This window comes from Aythya ferina (assembly GCF_964211825.1).
Source record: "Aythya ferina genome assembly, chromosome: 5".
Taxonomy (NCBI): domain Eukaryota; kingdom Metazoa; phylum Chordata; class Aves; order Anseriformes; family Anatidae; genus Aythya; species Aythya ferina.
In genome coordinates this window covers 23770262-23794962 of record NC_140301.1, presented here as the reverse complement: position 1 = coordinate 23794962, position 24701 = coordinate 23770262, and positions in this window count along the sequence as shown.

The following is a 24701-nucleotide window of genomic DNA, read 5'->3' as shown; positions in this document are numbered from 1 at the left end:
GTTAAATTACAAAGTTAGTGGGGGTAGTTAGTGGAAAAAGTGATAAAAAAACTAGTGGTAGATTGCCAGACTACTGGCTTAGCTCTATCGGCTTTATTTTCCTTGTAAATCAAATAGGGAATAACACCACTGTCTAACAAATCAGTTCCAGAAAAGAGAGTCAAGAAAACAATACACAAGAAGGTTTGTCTCACAGCAGGGTCTGCATTTGCTGCTGCTGTATTTAGCTCCTTTGACTAAAGGGTTAGCTGGCTCTTGTTATTTTTCTGCTGCTGTTGCTGTTTCTCAAATTAGGCTGACAGCTCAGTTTCCACAGTCTACATCTTTTCATGCTGAGAAGCTCAGTAAAAAGGTCCAAAAATTGTACTGCCCATGCAATGGGTCAAAAGTCATCTGAAAGCATTTGATCTCAAAACATGAATAGAATGGAACGTCATTTGTGTTTCCATGCCCCAGAAAAATCACTGAAGATAAGTACACAGAAAGACAACCATGAAAGAGTCTGAAAAGATCTGTAATATTTTATGTGAACAATAATTTTTGCAATTTAATAGGCTTTAATAGAAAAGCAAGATTTCTGACGGAAACCATAAAAGCGACTTTAAAACACTTTAATGAACTGTTTTCTGCTGTCCCATTTGTAACCCTGCTCTCCTGGCTAGGAGAACTGAAATGGAAGGGAAAGGCATATTACCCTGTACAACTGCTACTATCCAGTGCCTGAAACAATCAGCATGAGAACTGTGTTATCATCAGCCTTTATGGTGTACCATCCTCGTTTTCAAACAAGGACACTATTTCTCTCATAGATATTCCCAAACTATGTCTGAAGTATTCAGAGCACTAAACGGTAGTCTGAAAACAGATGCTTTTTAAAACTTGACAACTATCAGACAGCTTAATGTAATGCCTGTCATGCTGACAAGGTGACAATCATTGTCCTTGCTGTTCTCATTTCTCTCTTGTACTCATGATTGAAAATATGATCAGGAAAGGGTCAGCTTTGGTTTTGCATACATGTATGTGCTGCATCCAGCACACTCTGTGTTGTATAATTGTTATAGTAATGACACCAAGCGATTCCTCCTCCACATTAGTTATGAGATAACGTGTTCTCAAATACTGGTATTTCACAAAGCACCAGAAATGCTACCTTAAGACCTCCATCATGTTCTAGATAGCCTATATCCTCTAAGTGCTATGTTACCACTTGCTGAATGCCTTACAGCTGACTGATGGCAGCTATAACCTTGCTTTCAACAAGCAATCTTTGTTATGTGTTCTTGTAGGTATCAGATGGCCAAGCAGGAGACATTGGTATGGTGTTTTAAAGCCTTCGTTCTATTCTCCCCTGTCACCCAGCAAATTCAAAATCACTTCAGTCTTGCTTGGGCAACCTTTGCCACACAGAAAACATTAATTTCTGGATGTTTTAAATCATTAGAACAATCTGAAAATAGCCTTGATGAGGCCCAATGACTGAAGCTGTGCTCACACAAGCCCTCTACTTCCCTCTTCTGTTTGAATATGGGAATCTCAGTTTTATGAGTTTCATGTGATTTTTTTTTTTTTTTCTTTTCAATTTTTCCAATGAATATAGTCTTTCAAAGGAGAAGTTGTTTGCAGTATGTTATGCAAATGTCTTATTTGGCCTCAGAGGTGACATATGCAGAATAAAACATGCTCCATAACATATTTCAGATGAATGAGTTGCAGTGTAGCATTATTTTTCAGTGGAACAAAAATTTCAAGGCAAGAAAATTAAATATGAGGTAACAGGAAGTATTCCTTCTAGCAGACAACTTAAGAACCTATGATTTTGTTCTACTCTGTACTACTGAAAAATAATCATAAAAATATGGGCTCAGTTTTCCATCTTGCATATTCGAACACCGTATAAGTTTTTTCTTAGATCCATGATGTATTAATTTAGGCTTCAGTTTGCACAGAAGTTTATATCTTCTGTTGTCCATGCTAATGATGGGAGGATGGGAACTTAGGCTTGACTCTAGAACCATCCAGCTGACTTGCACAGTGCTCACAGCTCACAGCAACCTCCTGTGGAAAAAAAAATAATAAAAAAATAAAATCACATATTTATTTATAGTAAAATAAAATCCAAAGACACAAAGAGAATAAGTTTGTAACTTGATTCTATGATAGATTCATATATGATTTGACTACTAGTGAATATAATGCCAGGTCATATTATGATATGATGCCACAGAGTGCAGGTGATGAGTTACTAAGTCGAAATATTTTCATTTACTGTAGTAAAAATGACATAACAGAAGTCAAAAAATACAGTTGAAATAGATTTTAAACTTACTAAATGGAATAATTTCCACAAATGTAAAAAAAAATGTTCACAAAGCCAGTTGTTTCCACTTGAAAGATTTAGGTATTGTTAAATCAACTGTTTGCTGTAAAAAATTGGAAATCCTTATATGAAGTATTTTATTCAGCTGCATTACAGAACTTGGGCCAAAGCCCATAAACTGTTTCTCTGTAAAATTTGGTACATCTTAGTGATTAAAACATGTTATAATTATGCTCTACTTTTGCTGTTGATTGCTGAACTCCAATATGGTTAAGGATGTCCTGCTATCATCTTCAGGGTTAATTAGTTGTTGGGAGTGATGACAGTAGTTTCATTGCTTAGTCGCTTAGTGCATAGCTAGGAGAGCATGGCGAAAGGATAAATATGGAACAACTACAAGTAGCACCTCCCCATAAAATTTTCCTGCTTCTCCTCCTCAAAATTTTACAGCTCAGGAACTCCAAAGCAGAAGTGGACACTTTACATCCAGTAGTCCTTAAATTATTTTTGTTCCATGAATGCAACCTTTGTCTTTTTCAGCTCATGTGTACTTTTAGTATCCCCAGCTGCTTGTGACAGATTGTATGAAGAACCACTTCTTTTCATCTGGTTCGACTATATCACCTGCTAGTTTCCTTCAAAGCCATCTGGTGTATCCTATTTGTAAATTGCCATATACCTTAATAAGTTAACAATTCAATAAGTAGCAATACACTGATATAGCAATGAGAATTATGATTTTTCTGTGGTTACTTATGAAATCAAAACTAACACAGGTTCTCAGACTAAGTGACTCTTAGGTTATTATCTGGGATCTCTAAAGACAAATTAGTCTTATATTCTTTTTAAGACACAGTCATACTTAAAGTGACTTGAAATTTATTTTGATAATCAGTGAAGTGATACCTATGAAAAATCTCTTCAGTGAATACTGAGGCTAAATAGGAAGAAAGACTAACAAGACCACAGCATCAACATCTTTTGATGCTGCAGACTAGCACTAGCAGAATGTGCTAGTCCTTGCTCAACAGGTGTGAAAATCTCTGCCTGCTTCACAAAACTTAATGAAAAAGAAAAATTAATACAGAGCATCAAAAACCTATGGAGCAGAGAAAACGTTAAGGAACCCATTTCTTTGGGGTGTGTGTGTGAATCCTCACAAATAATTTTGGCTATTTTTGTTTATAACAAATGTAGGGCAGAAACTAGAAACTTGATTGTCTTTAAGCAGTTGAGACAATCTTGTTGATAGATTTATTGCATCAGTCACGGCTGATAAACTCACTAATTAATAAAGTTTCATCTTTTTAATCTGCTTTACACATTTCCATTGTTTCTGTGCTATTATGGTTCATTACATCTTCTTTTCATTCCTTTCTTTTTATTTTATTTTTATTTTTCCTTCTTCACATTTAGAAAGACATCTTTTACTCTTTTTTTTTTTTGTCCTTTCCAGCATTTGTCTTTGACTCATGCTTATTTTTTTTCAGTACTTTTTATTTTCCTTACCTCTCTTTTATATTTATTCCCAAGTAGTTGTAGTTATCAGTTTCATCTCTCTCTGTAATAGTTAACATTTGTGTAGTGCATTATGATAGTGAAAATATCTATCTTCTTGCCTGGAAGAGCGGAAAAATGAAATTGAATCCACAGAAATAACAGGGTTCAGAACTGCAGGCCCTGGAGATTCTTGCTGCCAAGCCAGAGATATTATTTCAGGGAATGCTTTAGGATAACATTTAACACTTTTGACAGATGCATAGGAAATTAAATTAAAGGTGGATTTTTACACTGTAAAGTACCTATGTTTGGTCAAATGAACCTCATATGAAATGTCTGCAACACTGGGAAACAGTAGCCCTTCCTTTACATTTGTCATCAGATTATTTTATCTGCCATTTTATTGTCACTCATTATGTGTTACAAGCACATCACTGTCAACTTAAAATTGATTAACCTGAATAATTTTGTATCAGCAGCAAAAATTATCACTTCAGTATTACCAAAAGATTTATGAATATGTTGAATGTCTCAGAAGACTCCATTCCTTAAAACTCCCAAATTCTGTAATCTTAGCATAAGAACTTAAACACAACATCAACAGCTGATGTAACTGAAATTGTTAGTGCATCTTACCATCTGAGGGCTTTAGTCACAAAGACAGTTTTTTACATTTTGAAGGATCTATACTTCTCATTATAAAAGGGTAATTATATTTTAAAAGAATAAGTCTTTCCCTACAGTTGATGCTTAAATGAATAATAAATGTCACGTTGATCTTCACAAACTAATTCTTCAGATGTAGCATTAAGAAATGGTCCTTGAAGCATACCTTCAGGGGAAGTCTAGCTGAGGTTCTACATGTATTCATACATAGGTAGCTATTAATAATATACACGCTGCCATGTATTATTCACAGAATCACAGAATTGTCTAGGTTGGAAGAGACCTCAAGATCACAGAATCACAGAATTTCTAGGTTGGAAGAGACCTCAAGATCATCGAGTCCAACCTCTGACCTAACACTAACAAGTCCTCCACTAAACCATATCACTAAATTCAACATCTAAACATCTTTTAAAGACCTTTGATTATAGTCCTATTTTGAAGACTGAGCCATTCATAACAGTAGTGAGGACTTCCCCCAGCTCTTCTCTGTCACCTTTTGCTCCCCTCCCTTCCCCCATCAAACCTAGTTTAAAGCCCTGGTAATCAGCCCAGAGAGCTTGCTCCACAACACACTTGTGCCCCACTTGCCCAGTCCTGGTCCCCAGATTTTTGCACCAGGAACATGATTCCGCAGGGCCTTCAAGCCTTTCTGTAGCTTTAAAGATGCTGAAATGGTCCCTGGCTTAAGAAGAACTAGTTCCCCGCCTGGCACTACAAATTGTTGCTTAGGGCTAAAAGCTGAGGCTCTTGTCTGTTACGTGAACAGCCAGGGAGACTCAGCCTCCCTTCTCTGTTGAGTTCGGTGCTGCCTAGCCTTAACATTTTCAGTACGCAGTAGCATCCCCCAGGCTCTTGTATTTTGAGAGGGATTGCACTCCCCTTACATCATATGGGAATCCCAGTTTTCTGTCTCAAGGGTGAATGGTGTAAGGCACTTGTAAATCATTGCAGGTTGTCGTTGTTGTCCACTGCCATGTAAATTAAGGCCATGCAAGTACCTTCTACTCTTTCTTCTTCCCTTTCATTTGTTGCCTGGTTTCTACCAAATACTACATATTTGGTGAAATGCCTTAAAACAACATTACTTTTTAATTAACAACTTTTTTTTTTTTTTTTTTTTTTTTTTTTTTTTTTTCTCTAGGTCTGCCAGTAGCTGACAGAGTAGAAAGGTGTGCTTTTCTCTCTTTCTTGTATAGAGTTAGAGGCAATGCCTGATATCCAGCCAAGATGGACAAAGGAGAAGGACAAGGACAAAGCCTGGGAGGAAGACTATGAGCCTTCATCACGAGAGACCCCCAGAGGGACCACCAGGGACTGATACGCATGTGCCAGTGGGAGGGTTCGGAATCCGGGAACTAATTATAATAACCCTGCCTTTTCTAGAAGTAGTAATGAACATTTATTAGCTAGGAGCAGAAAAAGCTGCCGCCTGATGTAACGTGTGTGCGTGTTGGAGGAGCCTAGACTCCCCGCGCACCCAGCACTCTTTACTTGCCTTTTATTAACCCCATCAATAAATCTCATAAAGCTAAGTTGATTCGGAATTTATAACAGTATGATGAAAACTGTTGCACTCCAAGTTGGGAAGGGGAGAGGAAAATGTTCATGTATACGTGAGAATTGTACTCAGACAGCTGATTACACCTTTGCATACACCTTTTAAGGGAAAACTTTAAACCTGAGAAGCAACAGGCAGTTTTCTATGTCTCCTGATATGATAACATGATATATGATGATATCACACCTATAGTCTGCTGCAGGCTGAAAAGTAGCCTGTGCCTCAGGTACCGTTTTATGATTTTGCTTTTGTTACTACATCCTTGTAAGCCTTCAAAAGGGAAATGAAATTATCTTACCCATAAGAAACACAGTCCAGAAGACACTTGAGTTGTTAGGGCCTGAATTCTCACTGAAACCAAAGGCAGGGATCTTACTGACCTGAAGAAAGAGGCTTTAATCTCTCCTGGCTTGTTTACTCCTGAAGGAGCGTGAAAGAGATGCATGTCCTTGTATGTGAAGAGGAGGTGAAGGAACAGCTAGTGCAAGGAACACACAAATCTGTTGTGCCAGACTAAGAGGTGGTTGTCTCTGAGCTGGGGGACTGCATCAGAAACACAGAATTTCTAGGTTGGAAGAGACCTCCAAGATCACCAAGTCCAACCTCTGACCTAACACTAAACCATATCACTAAATTCAACACCTAAACATCTTTTAAAGACCTTCAGGGATGGTGACTCCACCACTTCCCTGGGCAGCCCATTCCAATGCCTAACAACCCTTTCAGTAAAGAAGTTCTTCCTCATATCCAACCTAAACCTCCCCTGGCACAACTTTAGGCCATTTCTCCTCATCCTGTCACCAGGCACGTGGAAAAACAGACCAACCCCCACCTCGCTACAACCTCCTTTAAGGTACCTGTAGAGAGCAATAAGGTCACCCCTGAGCCTCCTTTTCTCCAGGCTGAACAAACCCAGCTCCCTCAGCCGCTCCTCGTAGGACTTGTTCTCCAGGCCCCTCACCAGCTTCGTCACCCTTCTCTGGACTCGCTCAAGCACCTCGATGTCCTTCTTGTAGCGAGGGGCCCAAAACTGAACACAGTACTCAAGGTGCGGCCTCACCAGAGCTGAGTACAGGGGGACAATCACTTCCCTAGACCTGCTGGCCACACTGCTTCTTATGCAAACCAGGATGCTGTTGGCCTTCTTGGCCACCTGAGCACACTGCTGGCTCATATTTAGCCGACTATCAACCAATACTCCCGCATGCACGCAGCATGGGTAACAAACAGGAGGAGCTGGAAGCCATCGTGCAGCAGGCAGGCTACGACTTGGTTGCCATCACGGAGACGTGGTGCAACCAGTCTCATGACTGGAGTGCTGCAATGCCTGGCTATAAGCTCTTCAGAAGGGACAGGCAGCACAGCAGGGGTGGTGGTGTGGCTCTCTATATTAGAGAGTTTTTCGAGGTTGTAGAACTCAAGGCTGGGAATGACAAGGTCAAGTCCTTTGGGTTAGGATTGGCAGGGACAACAAGGCTAGTGTCCTGGTCGGGGTCTGCTATAGACCGCCGAACCAAGATGAGGAGACGGATGAGGAATTCTACAGGCAGCTGACAGAAGTTGTGAAATCTTCAGCGCTTGTTCTCGTGGGGGACTTCAACTTCCCTGACGTATCCTGGAAGCACAACACAGCCCTGAGAAAGTGGTCTAGGAGGTTTCTGGAGAGCATGGAAGATAGCTTCCTGATGCAGCTAGTTAGTGAGACTACCAGGTCTAGCCCTGCTAGACCTTATCTTCACAAACAGAGAAGGACTGGTGGAGGATGTGGTTGTCAGAAGCTGTCTTGGGCAGAGTGACCATGAAATGGTAGAGTTCACTATTCTTGGCGAGGCCAGGAAGGGGACCAGTAAAACCGCTGTATTGGACTTTCGGAGGGCTGACTTTGAGCTGCTCAGGACACTGGTTGGTGGAGTCCCTTGGGAGGCGGTTCTGAAGGGCAGAGGGGTCCAGGAAGGCTGGGCGCTCTTCAAGAAGGAAATCTTAATGGCGCAGGAACGGTCTGTCCCCACGTGCCCAAAGACGAGCTGGTGGGGAAGAAGACCAGCCTGGCTCAACAGAGAATTGTGGCTTGATCTTAGGAGAAAAAAGAGGGTTTATAATCTTTGGAAAAGTGGGCAGGCCACTAGGGAGGACTTTAAGGATGTAGCAAGGCTGTGCAGGGACAAAATTAGGAAGGCCAAAGCTCATCTGGAGCTCAATCTGGCTACTGCCGTTAAAGATAACAAAAAACGTTTCTATAAATACATCAACACAAAAAGGAGGACTAAGGAGAATCTCCATCCTTTACTGGATGCGGGGGGAAACTTAGTTACAAGAAATGAGGAAAAGGCGGAGGTGCTCAATGCCTTCTTTGCCTCAGTCTTTAGCGGCAATACCGGTTGTTCTCTGGATACTCAGTACCCTGAGCTGGTGGAAGGGAATGGGGAGCAGGATGTGGCCCTCACTATCCATGAAGAACTGGTTGGTGACCTGCTACGGCACTTAGATGTGCACAAGTCGATGGGGCCGGATGGGATCCACCCAAGGGTACTGAGAGAACTGGCAGAGGAGCTAGCCAAGCCACTGTCCATCATTTATCAGCAGTCCTGGCAATCGGGGGAGGTCCCAGTTGACTGGCGGCTAGCAAATGTGACGCCCATCTACAAGAAGGGCCGGAGGGCAGACCCAGGAAACTACAGGCCTGTCAGTTTGACCTCAGTGCCAGGGAAACTCATGGAGCAGATCCTCCTGAGAGTCATCACGCAGCACTTGCAGGGCAAGCAGGCGATCAGGCCCAGTCAGCATGGCTTTATGAAAGGCAGATCCTGCTTGACGAACCTGATCTCCTTCTATGACAAAGTGACGCGCTGGGTGGATGAGGGAAAGGCTGTGGATGTGGTCTACCTTGACTTCAGCAAGGCTTTTGACACTGTTTCCCACAGCATTCTCCTCAAGAAACTGGCTGCTCTTGGCTTGAACTGGTGCACGCTTCGTTGGGTTAGAAACTGGCTGGATAGCCGGGCCCAAAGAGTCGTGGTGAATGGAGTCAAGTCCAGTTGGAGGCCAGTCACTAGTGGCGTCCCCCAGGGCTCGGTGCTGGGGCCGGTCCTCTTTAATATCTTCATCGATGATCTGGACGAGAGCATCGAGTGCACCCTCAGTAAGTTTGCAGATGACACCAAGCTAGGTTCATGTGTTGATCTGCTTGAGGGTAGGAAAGCTCTGCAGGAGGATCTGGATAGGCTGCACCGATGGGCTGAGGTCAACTACATGAAGTTCAACAAGGCCAAGTGCCGGGTCCTGCACCTGGGGCACAATAACCCCAAGCAGAGCTACAGGCTGGGAGAGGCATGGTTGGAGAGCTGCCAGGCAGAGAAGGACCTGGGAGTGATGGTGGATAATCGGCTGAATATGAGCCAGCAGTGTGCTCAGGTGGCCAAGAAGGCCAACAGCATCCTGGCTTGTATCAGGCACAGTGTGACCAGCAGGGCTAGGGAGGTGATTGTCCCCCTGTACTCAGCTCTGGTGAGGCCGCACCTTGAGTACTGTGTTCAGTTTTGGGCCCCTCGCTACAAGAAGGACATCGAGGTGCTTGAGCGAGTCCAGAGAAGGGTGACGAAGCTGGTGAGGGGCCTGGAGAACAAGTCCTACGAGGAGCGGCTGAGGGAGCTGGGCTTGTTCAGCCTGGAGAAGAGGAGGCTCAGGGGTGACCTTATCGCTCTTTATAGGTACCTCAAGGGAGGCTGTAGCGAGGTGGGGGTTGGTCTGTTCTCCCACGTGCCTGGTGACAGGACAAGGGTGAATGGGCTTAAGTTGAGCCAGGGGAGTTTTAGGTTAGATGTTAGGAAGAACTTCTTTACCGAAAGGGTTGTTAGGCATTGGAATGGGCTGCCCAGGGAAGTGGTGGAGTCACCATCCCTGGAAGTCTTCAAAAGATGTTTAGATGTAGAGCTTAGGGATATGGTTTAGTGGGGACTGTTAGCGTTAGGTCAGAGGTTGGACTCGATGATCTTGAGGTCTCTTCCAACCTAAAAATTCTGTGATTCTGTGATTCTGTGATTATATCACACTTAAGGAAAATTAAAGGCAGATTGTTCAATGTGAACTATCTTGATTTTCTGTAGCTAGAAGCTTCAATTCAGCAGTCTGGGAATAAAAAAAGAAGGCTGAAATTTTAAAAAAGCTGCATAAGTAAAAGAAGTTCGATATTGTTCCTATTTTGCAAAAGAGCATCTCTAAAAGTGATATTTTGAAAATTAGGTATCCATTGTTCCCCCCAGATAGACACTCAGGAAACTTTCCTTTTCCCCTTCAGACATTTTCTTCTGTTTTCCTATTTCTGTTACTGGCTTTAGCTCTTCAGCAAGTGATCCACATTCCCCGCTGTATTGTTCCTGATAAGAAGATGTCCAGGGTTGCAGAGCATGCTGCATGTGGGTCAGGGTGCTGTTCAATCCTACGCTGCTCCAGCTTTCCACCACCTAAACGGATGTAAGATTAGCTATGCTATTCTCTTTTAGCATTAGCTTTAATAAATGACATTTTCAATGATAGCATTCAGAGCCTGAGTGTTTTTCTCACCGGGATCATAATAGACCAGCACCTCTTGAAGCAAAGCACCCTGTTGGACCGGCTGCCCTTGTTCCCAAGGCTACCAAAAGGGATTAAACTATAAACAATAATTGGAAAAGAGGCATGGTTGGAGTGTGACAACTTTCAAGAAATCACATAAGGAGAAAGTTAAGAGAGAGATTAAAACTGTATTTGCTTCTTGGAATTGGTAAAACAGAAAGGAAGAAGGACATCTTGCAACACTTCTATTGAAATCAGAATTGATTCAAACACAAATTCTAAGTGTTCAAGACACTTAGATTGCTAAATATGTAACATCTCCACAAACACAGGGAGAAAGCTGTGTGGAAAAACCTGGCTGTATTTCATGTCTTCTAATTTTGGTACTGTGAAGCACTGAGGAATTTCCAGGGCTTGGGCTCTTCCTATGAGAAGCTGACTCAGACAACAGAGGTTGTTGCAGCCTGCTGGAAGATTTCAAGATGAGGTATAATTTGCAAATGAATGGCCTGAAGTCTAGTAGGTGTAAAACAATGTAAAAATATTATCCCTCTCAACAGAATAAAGGTGGTGGAAAACCTATATTCCCTACCATTCTAACTTGCAATGTACAATGTCTGAATGAAAACTCTAGTTTGTCATTATTGTGACAAACTAAAATTTCGGAAGGTTTTAGGACTGCTCTCTGTAAGTCTCTCTGGGAACATATGTTTGTTCAATCTTCGCATGACATGAATGGGTTATATCCTTCCTCTTTGGTCCCTTCAGGAGAAATAAAAAGCTTAGTGCAGTATGCAGAAAATGTAGAAAATAATTCCCTAGGAGAATTTTGTACTTCTCTGGGATTTATCACTGACAGTCCTTGAGCACAGTCACATACAAAGCTAAGCTAGATGTTAAAATAATTTAACCACACTCATTATATGTAAAAAATAAAAATAAAAATAGGTCTTTACTCTGTCTTTAGGCCAGCCCAATAAGGGAAGCATGGCAGTAAACTCATGAAGTATTACAGTGATTTTACAGAGATTCAGCTTAAAGCATTCAAAATTATACACAACCCCCAAATTGGTCATCTGAAATCATCCTAGGTCCATTACACACCTGTTCCCCATGAGGTTCACTTTTGAACTTGTAATTCTGCAATGAGGCCACAACTTGTCCTTCCCTAGCCCTGAGTCATTCACAAAAGTTATCTTTCTCATTAATAGGCTGTCTAGAGTTTTTTGTTCACTTGTTTGCTTAGTGGCTTTGAGGAAACAAAATGAATATGGAACATCTTTAAATCAAATGTGGCAATTGTGCATAGTTGGCAACCTTTTAATAACATTTAAAGTGGATTTTCCATCCATATTTACATGATTCCAGTGCCAAAAAAAAAAAAAAAAAAAAAAAAAAAAAAAGCTGATGTTATTTTTAGGTCTGGAGAAAGGGAGAAAGCCTTGTTTAAGTGATAGTGTATTGTATAGCCAAGACTGTCACATACTGAAGAATAATTACAATCAAGCTCATGAAATTTTAACACAGAAGTGGCTGCATTATTTAGAACATTCATGGGGTTTCAGGAAAAAGTAATTACTGGTTATCTATTGCCAGAGACATCATTTACTGTCTAATTCCAGGGGTGCTGTTTATGTAGGAATTAATGCAAATTGTTTCAAATATTTTAAGTAAGTCTACAGTAAATATTTTTTGTGTGCTTCGCCTGCCTTTGGTTGAAGAAACTGGACTAGTACCAAATAGAACACATGTGATTTCTCTCTAATTATAGTGAATCACATTTCTTTCAGTTTTCTAGAGTGATTTACATTGCAAAAATTTCCCTGTAACAACAAGTTCCTCCATGATTCTGTTAGCATGCCAAGCTGAGAAAAACGTTGGGTTGCTCAATACATGAGGAATAAGAAAAAAAAATGATAGCTACTCCTACTTGCAAATTATGTCCAACTGGCAGATCAGGAAAATAAATCCTGCCAGGCGTGTGACAGTGAGCACTTCTCAGGGAGCCGCTCCCAGTGCCACAGAGAGTCAGTGAACCCAGTGAACCTGGCTTCCTCAATGGTGAGCTCCAAGCCTCTGCATCACTACTAGTTTCAGCTTAAACACTACAAAATTAATTAATTAATTAATCCAAAATAATATTGGATAGTATACACTAACTGTGGGTAGCAAAACAGTTCATAGAGGATTCCAGTTTTCCACACCTCATTTCAGAAGCGTCCTACTATCTTTGATTTCCCATTGAAGAGAATTTTTTTTTCTTCATGCTACTTCAGCTTTTTTTGTTGTTGATTTCAGTTAAATATGCATGTAATATCACAATAGCAAAACTGAAAATATCTTTGCTCTTCAGTAGAGGTATTATTTTATTATTATTACTATTTTTTTAACATTGATTTGTCTTGAAATTTCATGGGCAGTAATTTTTGACTAAAACTAGAATATTCTGCTCTTGCTTCCAATACGAAGTTACAGATTCAAACAGGAATGGTAATAATTTTGAGACAAGTAATTACTTACCATTCAATATGCTCTGGGCAATAAGAATCCAGTGTTTGTCCTCTCTTATTTTTACAAAAGTTTACTATTGATGGGTAAAACATAAATTAAAGATTATGTGAAGTCATGGAGAATATAAACAAGAAAGTTGAAAAAGTGGAGCAGAAAGATAACAAGACTGAGACTGAGAGTTGTTCAGCTTTATTTAATGTATGCCCTGTAGAGTGATCTGCATTATGTAAAGCTGCTCTGTGGTTTAAGAGATGATAGTTTCTTTATCCTTTATCTAAAGATACTAAAGATAGTATCTTTATCCTTGTGTTTTATGACAGGATAATTTAGTCCAATACAATAATAATTCATTTTAGTCCTAAATTATTCTTTTTAAACTGTAAATGGTGACATCTTGTATCTGTCTTAAAGGTGAGTCATTTTCTGAACCCAAAAGAAGTGGTGTTCATGAAGCCATTGAAGGTGCAGTGATATCACAATGCTTTTGAACAAAGAAGGCTGGTAGGGCAGACAAATGAGATTTAACAAAGGAGAGAATAATAAAGAAAGTATTTTCAGGAAGGAAGAGAAAAATATTTTGCTTGCTTAGATAAGGCTAAGTGGCAAATCTGTTGTAAAGACACTCTTTTTACCTAATGTTACGTGGTCTTGTATTGAACTGATGTTCACATGTTCTATAGTCATATAAGATTGGTGGTCTTCTAAAAAATGCTCAAGAACCATGAAGAAATTGTATATATTTTATTGTTTTTGTCTAGATCTGTACTTGTAGGAAAGAACACTCCAGCCATGCTTTCATATAGTGATTTTGGCCTCCATACATTTAAATTTAAAATATCTAATACGTGTACAAACAAATTAATCAAACCCTCCCACAAAAAAAAAATAAAATAAATAAATAAATAAATAAATATATTTTTTTTCTAGTACTTGTACAGACTTGAAGTTGCTGGATGAGTCTGATCTGCCAGGCAAAAGCCTTCTACCCACAGCTAGTTCCTAGCTATCAATGTTAGAAGGGTACTTCTGACATCTTGTGCCAAGAAACTCAGGGCACATCAGAGGACAGGCTTTATGAAAGGCAGGAAAGCTTAAAGCAGATGGAGTCCTTTAGACGGAACTCAAATGCTACAGATGATTGAGTATCTAAAAATCAATCTTTGGCCAGGGCTTTGACAAATTTACAGACAATTTTTTACACAATAGTTTATTTTGATCCCTGTCACTTTATCTTTAAGGATTGCTTTTTATTTATTTTATTTTATTTTATTTTATTTTATTTTTTTGTCTACAGTTATGTTCAGTACTGCTAACATTTTATCTTCTGACAAAATAAATGTGTCTTCATCTTCAGTCCAAGACTTCCAGAATTTTTTGAAATTAAGGAAATAAGAAAATGTAGATGTATTAATGGAATTCTGTTTTTTAATTACTACAGACACAGTGGCTAGTGCAACAAAATTTTAATTGAGAAACCCACCTTTGAGTTCTTCTTATTCAGAGAAGGTGCAGGTGCCTTTTTAACCAGCACTGTAAAGCAGTACACACAGCGCTTAGAAGCAGAATTGTTTATGATTTTTTAGCCTGAGATTTTTCCTAATTTCTACATTTATTTTGTTTCATGATTGTTAGCTTATCTTTCAAGTAACATTTCCTTTGTGGATTTTTTAGTATTAAGAGATGAATTTATTCTTGTCTGCTTGGGCCTGTATATTCAGTGCTGTGATTGTCTGAGTGCCTTGTACCGTATGTGAAGATTTTTACCTATGAGACTTGTTTGAGTTTGAAAATTATCCTGGAGCATGAGCCAGTCCAGGAGAACTACAGACAGAAAAAGGATAGATGATTATACTAGTTCATTCAGAGACAACCTGGGTGCCAGAAGGCCAAGTGGACATATTGGCACTGTTCCCAGGGTAATAAAAGTTGAGAAACAAATTAGTCCCAACCCACGTACATTATGTAAACCACCTAATTCAGTATTAGCTTCAAAATCTTTAAGTGACACTGCAGTCTGCTAAGTTAGCATACCTCTAACCTTCTAGTGCTAGGCAATGTGGGTATGTGGCTAGAATAATTTGTTTTGGGATGTTAGATTACCCTTTAACTCTACAGTGTACTTTTTTTTTTTTTTTTTTTACAAGGTATTATTTCAAAACACACATCAGGCTTCAGCTTGTTTTAAGCCTCATCGGTAGTGTCAAAAAGACTTAGACACCCCCTGGCTATGCCTCCTTTGCTAATATTTGAACCAAAATTGTAGTTAAATAAGATTTTGCTGTAGACAAAGAAAGCAAATATCTTTGAATACAATTTTCATTACTGTAATTAGAAATGCAAATTGAGACTCTCTAATTATGGTTACCATATGATGAGGATTTTCATTAATGATAATTTTAGGGGTGTATTTTTGGTGAATCAGTGTTAATAAACCACGACTTATTCTTGCAGAAACCATTAAGTATAAAACAATTACTTTTGGTACCATTTTTGTTCTGCACCAATGATTTACAATTAAAAATAAAATGTCCCACCTGCCCTCTCTCCCTGCCTAGTTCTAGCTATTTCTATACATAACTAGGTAAAAGAGAGTTAACTTTAACAGTTTAAGCAGTAATGCTTAAATAAAGCTATGCTTTCCAGGCTCAATGTGGTGCTTCATCTAGGGGCCTTGAAAGCACAAACTGCATTGCATATCAATGTTCACAGGCATAGTCAGGCTGGCTTGACCAATGCCAGATGAAAGAAGAGTTCCCTCAAGCCTCAGGTTTGCACTTTACTGTGCATATTTCTGCTTTTAATGTAGTTGATTAAATTGGCAGACAAAATTTACAGAGGATCTGACATACTGACAATAACTCATTTCGATGAAGAGGTTCTCCTTTCCTGATGAATTTATGTTATGGTAACTTTTATTATTGCAATGTAATCACTGCAGGCTAATAGTAGAAATAGTTTGGATGTGGTATTGAATTCTGCTTTGTTTGTCTATGCTCTTGTTTTTGTTTTGTTTTCACTGATGCCATTAGTTGTACAAGCACTGAGGAGAGAAATAGTTTAAGTAGAAGATTAATATGTAAATAGGTTCTTGAGTATGGTTTAAATATAGGATCTCAGAGAGTACCTTAATAACTGTCATAGGTTGCTTTTGCTATTTTTCAGCCACATTTCTACAACTGTCTGGCTTTCTGTAAGTGGCTGGAAGGACTATCCCAAACCAGCTCCTGCATAGCCTATTTATTTCAATTAATACTTAATTTCTAGAGACAGACATCACATAGAAAAAAAAAATCCAAGATTTTCTGATGAAATATGAAAAGAAACAAAGAGACTGCAGTCTAGCATGCAAATTCTTTCACAGAAAAAATACTGCACATAAGAATATTTCACTCCATCCTTAAAAGGATAACTTGCATGAGCTTCTTCAGTAAGACAATGCACATACTTTAGGATTTTGAGATTAAGAAATGATGTTTTAAGTTGAGGAAAATTCCAACCTCATTTCCTCATTCCTCATTCTCTTCCTACACATAATGGCGTACCTCAAAATACTTATGCATACCTCAAAATTCTCAGTTGGTATAAAAGGCAGAAGAGCAATTTCAGTCTGAAAATGTAAAACGTGTAATGTAATACATTGCTAGGAATTGAATGAATACATAGTTTTATCATGAATAGCAAAGGCAGTTATTTTGAGTAAGCAACAGAAAGAAAACAAATGAATCTAAATTTTTACATTTCTTTCATGTAAAACATTTCAAATTAAATTATGCTGAGAAAAGATAAAAAAAAAAAAAAGCTTGAACAGCACTGAAACAAATTGATAAAATGCTTTTATATTTCACTTCTACCAAAGTCCCAATTGCTGACTATAGATATATGTGAGATTTCACTTTCTGATGGGATCTGAAGGACATTTTCTGATCTGTGAGTAGCATTTCAGGTTAGTTCAGTCATGCTCTGGTTAGCCTAGCTTTAGAGACACCCTTGAAGGCTATTAGAAATGTCAGTGTACCTGTATTTTTCCATTCTGTGGACTAGACATTGCTGTTCTTGAACATAGCTAACAAAATCATTTCGCTTCCCAGAAATGTACATTATTTGTATAGTAAAAATGCTAGAATGAAGTTGTTTTGCTTCTTTATATATTTAGGGGTTGATGCTTCATAAATGGAGAAAAAGGAAGACCCGTTTGAAGAGAGATTGAATTTATTTTTATCCAGGCTTGCAATTCTCAATATCAAATATTTTACTTTAGCAGTTCTGAAATTAGCTATCTCTAAATGAGCCCAGCTTGGAGATTAGTATTTTTGAAGAGCCACTTTGACTGTGAAATATGTGCATTCCTTTCCACTGGAGGAAATATATATTCTCAATAGTCAGCATATATTTTCTCAGTAGTCTCAAACTGAGTATTTACTACTCAGTCACTTTTCTACTGAAATGGGATTCTGAGTAATTTTGGATTATGTTTTCTTTATTGCATTTGACCAATTTATCACTGTCTCTCCTCATTGTAGTGCAAACAGATTTTAACTGTGTTCCTGCCACGCAGTCGGTGGCTATCGGTAGCTGTCTATTGAGTAGCAACCATTATTATGCTAATTTAAAAAATAGAAAAGGTTGGAAAATTTTCATTGAACTGTAGCTTTTAGCAAAACTTATTTTTAAAAAATATGTATTTTTTTTTGCTACATGTCTACTGCAAGACATATCTAGTAACTAGTTTAGGAAACTTTTTCTGCAGAAAAAAAAATAAAAATAGCCTCTACTTAAAAATTACATTCTTTGGGTAGGATTTTTGATATTTATATTGCATTTCTTTCATTTATTTTATGATGTTTTAGTTTAGCAATGTCTATAGTAAATGTAATGTCCCATTATATCCTAAGATAGATTGTGTGATGATGAAGCAAAAGTATTTAAATATATATATATTTTTTAAAGTTTCTATTCAACTTAAAAAGAAAAGGCATAAATCACATAGAATGGGTCAAGACATTTTTTTTTTTTTTTTAGAAGTATCATGTTGTACAAATTATTTCAGAACAAATGCTTCCCAGAAACAGAAACTCTCAGCAATGGTTAAGTCTAGTTACACTGTAATGGTGCACATAGAATACATTAAATATTTTATTTTACAGGGGATAAAATCAGATATATACCGATATATAATTAATAATAGAGCATCCACCTCCTATACTACATAAAACATTATGGTTATGCATACCCAAGGAGGAAGAAAGAGGTAAAATCTGCTTGCACAGTGCAATTTTTGTTGACTTTGTCTGGTTTCACATCTTCAGCAATATGCGTTACTTTCCTTTTGCTACTCATGGCCTTGCATAAGCATACAAACTTGGACTTCATCTGACATTCCATGTTCCACACAGAGATGAGAGAGAAAGAAATTGAGAGAGGGCGAGGGTTCTTTCCAGCTCTCTATAAAAACGGCCTGACAACAAATGGCATAATAAAAGTGCCATTTTAATAGGACAGAATAAAAAGAGGAATATAGGTAGCAAATAAATGTTATGTCCCTTCAGGTCACTCAGTCTTGCATCACCAGACAGAACCCAGATGATTTCCCACAACATGCTGTGCAGACCCTGTTATGTAGGGAGGGTCCTCCCTTCTATACTGTGATGCCTTTTATTTTGTGTAACAAAGTCATGCACCTCAAAGCCATTTCTAGCCTGATAGTTACCCCTGTCATAATGCTCACCATTGCACAGCACAGGCCAGCATGGGGAATTCCAGCATGGGGTTCCTGTATAGTGCTGCTCATGCTAATACACGGGCTTCTCAAGCCCTAAATACAAGGCAGAGAAGAGAGCAGACATGGCTTGCTCAATGTCACTGACCTCTTGAATACTATGTATTCCACAAGGCTCCAATTACAGACAATTAAAACTTATGAAATTTTCATTTAGTAGGGCCATTTTGCAAGAAATATTTGTCAACTTTTTTTCTTCCTATAATGGTATCAAAATTAAGCTCAAACATTTTGTGTAAATTTAACATTGAGTATTCATTTTTTTATTGTTATTGTTATTTTATTTATTTTTTTAATAACCAGACAATTAGTTAAGCCAGCATTGAATAAAAACATTAACCATGTAGGACAATTGATATATGTGCTTCTATTAGAAAATGAGAAAAAATTGGTGAGGCTAACTTTGTATTCATTTAGACTTTTTCATTTCACTGTTATCGTAGCAGTATGAGCTTTTAGTACGCTGACATAAATAAGTGTAGTGGTACATTAGATTTGTATGAGTTTCTATGAATTTTAATGGTCCAAGCAGTATTCAGAGAGAAAACAGGAGAAAATCCTTTGGGAGAATAGCTCATTAACTTCCTTTCTTCCTTCCAGAAATTGCTTTAAGGAAGATACGCCCAGATACACCTAAGGAACCTGGGACCCTCAATGGAATTAAATATTCTGGGCTACTTAATTAGTTTTTAAGTACAAGAGTTGTGTATTCAATTTTAATGAGTCACATTGTCAAGCTTTCTTTAGAAATAAGGGAAAGAACTCTGAAGTATGAGAATACATGCACGTGAAAAATGGGAGGATGTTTAAACTCTGTGTACATTTTCTTGGGGAAACCAAACAGGATTTTTGGGGTGAGCCAGTGGAAAAGGAATGGCAAGGTAAAAGAGGGGTCTTCAGGAATTAAATTAATGCTTTTAAATTTGGAAGGATAAATATAAAGCATGAATGAAAAATATCTTGCTGAGATTCACATTTCAGTGATTTTTATTTTATTCAAGAATAGAACAAGCTCTGCTAGTTTTATAAATGCAAAAAAAAAAAAAAAAAAGGGGTGGGGGAGGTGGGCAAGGATAGGATAAGTATAAAGCACATCTAAGACTAAAACCCACTCTCAATAGTGGGAATTCAGAAACTTTTAAAGGAAATAATAAGTCATTCCACAGAGTTAGATGGAGAACGGACTGATGTCTGGGTTTATTAAAGCAGAAATCCATGGAAACAGTGTAAGGCACACAAGACAGTGGGATAAATCAGTTTATATTGAAAAGAGAGCTGAATAGAAAGTTACTTCTGGGAACTATCGTACTATTTTCACTGACATTGGCAGAAGAACTGGGATCTTATCAGTTAGAAATGACAGATAATCAAATTATTCCGAATGTGCTGACACTGACTGCAGAGATTTGTAGCAAAAAAAAAAAAAAGGGGGGGAGGGGTGGGAGGGCGGGGTACTTGTGAGGAAAGAAAATTAATTTTAAAATTCCAGATGAACAAAACATCAAAGAATGCATTTATCTTTAAGCAAAAAAATAGCTCATATCTGAGCTTAAATCTTTAATTAAGTAGTTTGTTGAATAGCACTAATGAGACAGAAGTAGGAAGAAATTAACAAAGTTGTGCACATGGGAAGAGGGAAAAAATCTGAACCAGCTCCAGAAAGTTTCTAAGCAAACTGATTGTGATCATTCTGTGGACAAAGAGAATCTTTACTGTCTCACCGCTGATGTTATCACTACCAGAACAGTTTGAAGTTTCCACTCTTACCTTTTATTGTGTCTATTCATACTCTGTGCATTTCGTATGCAAATCATATTTTGGATTCTAAATTTCCTTATTCTGCAATGCATCTTTTTGGCACACATTATCTACATACTTATCAAGTTTATCAATACAACCTGTTTTAAAACAAGAGCCTGAAAACACAATCAGATGATGAACTAATCTCTAAAACATATACATGACATTTGATCTTATGTTGCAATTAACAGCCTGGACTGACATTGCAATTTTTTAACTTTTTTTTGTTATCCTTTACAGACGACAATTATTAAACATTGTGTATTTTGGTTCTGAGATTTCTGATGATGGGGATTTTAAATCCAGCATTTTTTAGGCGTGGAAGATTTACTAGAGATATTTACCATGAACATTTCAGAAAATCTCGGAATCCCTCTGCAAATACAGCACACCATATTATGAAAGAGTTTACTAATAAAAAAAGCAGGAGACCTCTGCAATATGGTGGTGTGTTGGTCACTGACAACAGCATTGAGAAGGAAAATCTGATCTATGTTTCTATTATAATCTCTAAACATACCGAGATACTCTAAAATTATTAAGATGAAGGAGAGACCACATTGTGGTCTACAGCTTCCTTACGAGGGGAGCGGAGAGGCAGGTGCTGATCTGGTGACCTGTGGGAATGGCTTGAAGCTGTGAAAGGGGAGGTTCAGACTGGGTATCAGGAAAAACCTCTTCACAGAGACGGTGTTTGGGTGCTGGAACAGGCTCTGCAGGTAAGTGGCCGTGGCATGGAGCTATGTTCAAGAAGCATTCAGACAACGCTCTCAGATGTGGTCTGATTTTTTGTGTGGTCTTTTGGGGACCCAGGAGGTAGACTCAATGATCCTTCTGAGTCTCTTACAACTTGGACATTCTAGGATTCTATGATACCCACTGAAAGGCACCAGGTAGATGTATTTCAAAGCATATTCAACACATTACTCCATTCTGCTAATTGTCTCCAGCAATTTATGTTGTCTTAAGAATGACAAATTATGTATTTTTTTATTTTATTTTTATTACTGGCTGTATTACAGTCTTTTTATGTGAAATTTCATTTTCCTTCTATCTTCTTCTTAACATTGCAGTCACCTTTATATTAAATAATTTACAATTTGTTTTCAGAATCGGGCATATCAGTTAAAGAGTGAGGTCAATTAGTCACTGGCACAGTTATGTTCTACATTACTTGGTGACTTTAATTAAAACTAGATTTCCTCCTAGAAGTAATGAGGTAAAATTTCAACACATTTAAAGCGCTTAGACTCCTAATTTCCACTTTTGAAACTCTTGTGCACTCTAGTGAGGGAATATCAAATGTTTTGACAGCACCACAGACTCAGCCTGCTTGACTGGTCCCAGTCTGAAAAATGACAGGCTGCTTCACATGACTGCTGCTACTGTCAGCTTAGTAGTGAAGCAGAATAAAACATCCAGATAAAAGCTGTGTGTTTGACTCCTGGATGGTGCTTTTTGATTTCACATCTTATAGTGTGAAATTAGATTCATAGAATCATAGACTTTTTTTGGGTTGAAAGGGACCTTCTAGTTTCAAGCCCCCTGCTGTGAGCAGGGACACCTCCCTTTGTGAGGATGTAAAAAGCCCAATCCAACCTTGCCTTGATCACTTCCAGGGAAGTATTAGACTTGGAATTAAGGATGTTAAGACATTATTTCTGAAGACACTTAAACAGTTACCTTAAGAAATGTGAACAAGCTCATTTAGCTAAATCAGGGATTTGATATCTACTAGCCAAGTCTTTCTGTCCAGCTAGTACCAGCATAGCAATTTCCAGAATGCTTCAGTGATTGCTACATGACAGATATGACTATATTTCTTCAATCTTTAAGTCTAGACAGCATAATTAATCTCTAATAAAACTGTGTTTTAACTAAGGTGTTATAGTCATATAGTTCCAATAGTTTCCACAGTCACCAAATAGTTGAGGTTGGAAAGGACTGTGGAGATTACGCAGCTGAATTCCCCTGCTAAAGCGAGGTCAGCTAGAACAAGTTGACCAAGACAGGTTTTACTTATCTCGAAGGATGGAAGCTCCACCAACAACCTGGGCAACCTGTGCCAGATTGACCACCCTCAGTATTGTTGTTGTTGTTTAAGTGGAATTTCCTGTATTTCGGTCAGTGCCAACTGCCTTTTGTCCTTTCTCTCTATACTACTGAGCAGAACCTGACTGCATCATTTTTACTGAGCCCTATCAGATATTTATATGCATTGATGAGCACCCCCACCCCCAAGATGTCTCTCTCAAATCTAAAAGATCCCAGTTCTCTCAGTCTTTCCTTATATAATAGTTGCTTCATTCCCTTTCATCTTAGCAGCCCTACACATCTGTGCCTTTTTTTTTTGTGTGTGTGTGATACCTCTACCTTAAAATAGTTATTTTTACCAAAACCTTTGAAGAGAAAGGTATTCTCAGTCAGTAAATCATTCATGTGGCCAGAAATGATTGAAGACCTTGGTTTCACCGAAGTTGTATCTCTATTAATTTTGGACTATTTTGCACAAAGGATTGACCCTTAAGTAAAAGTGTCTATGAATTATTTATTTACATACTTTCAGAGAAAGTTGAGATAGAATATTAGCATGTTGTAAATAATGAAGAAATGCATCTAAGTATAGAGTTAATGTAATTTCTTTTGCAGAACCTGTCAAATGTACTAGAAGTTTGTGAGGTATAACATCTGAGATTTAGTTACACCAAAGATAGCTCCTAGTTTGAAAGGAAAGAAAAAATAAGATCTTGAAGCACAGATGTCTTCTTTCTTGTATTTATACACATGCTAAATAATAGTCCTCACTTATGCTTAGGAAATGCATGACATCAGAAGAAACTTCTGATTCAAGTATGTGCAGATACTTGGAACACAGTTAAGTAACTGTAAAATATAGATTATTATAAGAATTAGCATAAAAAAATCTTGAGGAATTTAGAAGTTCAGGAAAGATAAGAAATTTGGGTCAGTAAGATAAGCTATTTTCTAAAGAGGCATGTCTTTGTGCCTTTTAACTGCCTAACTCCCTTCACTTAGAATGTTAATTTTAGTGAAAGCTTTTATGTACAAAGAACTCCATTCAGATTTGTGGTTGTTTAATCCTTTTCTGCATACCTTTTTTTTTTTTTTTTTTGATTTCTACCCTGAAACAGGGGCTGGATATTTCCAGGATAGAGGCATTAGATATCATATACTAATATGATAGTTAGGACAACAGTCTTTTCCAAATTTAGAGGTGAAACTGTTAATCATATCACCTAAGCTAACCAGAATAGTGCTTCAAACCCTATATGTGAAAATGGCTGAAGTATTTCCTCTTGCAAATAAGACTTGGACTATTTCACATGTTTGTGCCCTTCAAAAATAATGAAGTAATTTTATCTAACTTTTCAAAAGTTGGACTATTTCTCAATACTCAATTTCCATGAGCAATATTCCACATTTATGTCTTCCTGAAGATCTGATTGTTAGCTGGTCTTTTCATCATGTCTTAATCAATGCATCTCATCAGCTTGAGAAAAATAGAAGAAGGATCTCTTAAGACAAATTAACAAAGCATTTCAAAAATATATCCCATTGATTTCATGATTTCAGACAACATAAATTTCCCCTGAGAAATTTCAGCTCATAATATTGCACTACAGCACAAAAGATATCTTTTCCATCTATCCAACTACTATTAAAACAACACAGAAATCATTTGTGTTCTGGAAACTGACTCTTCTGCAATCAGTGATATGAGTGATAGGCTGTATGAATGAGCTGTAGCTGCACAGAGTCATCAGGCAATCACTGATTGTGACTGGAAGATGGAGAAGCAATCCAATTAACTCCAAATATGTTAAACATGAAAGTTAGTATTAACAGCTTATCCTGCCAATGGAGAGAGTGTAGAAGCATTCTTTGGCATCAGCTTAAGGTGTTCCTATGTCAGAACTTACAAATACAGTTATCATTATAAAAATAAATTATAAGAAAAGAAATCACAGAAAGAATCAATGTGAATCCTGACTGTC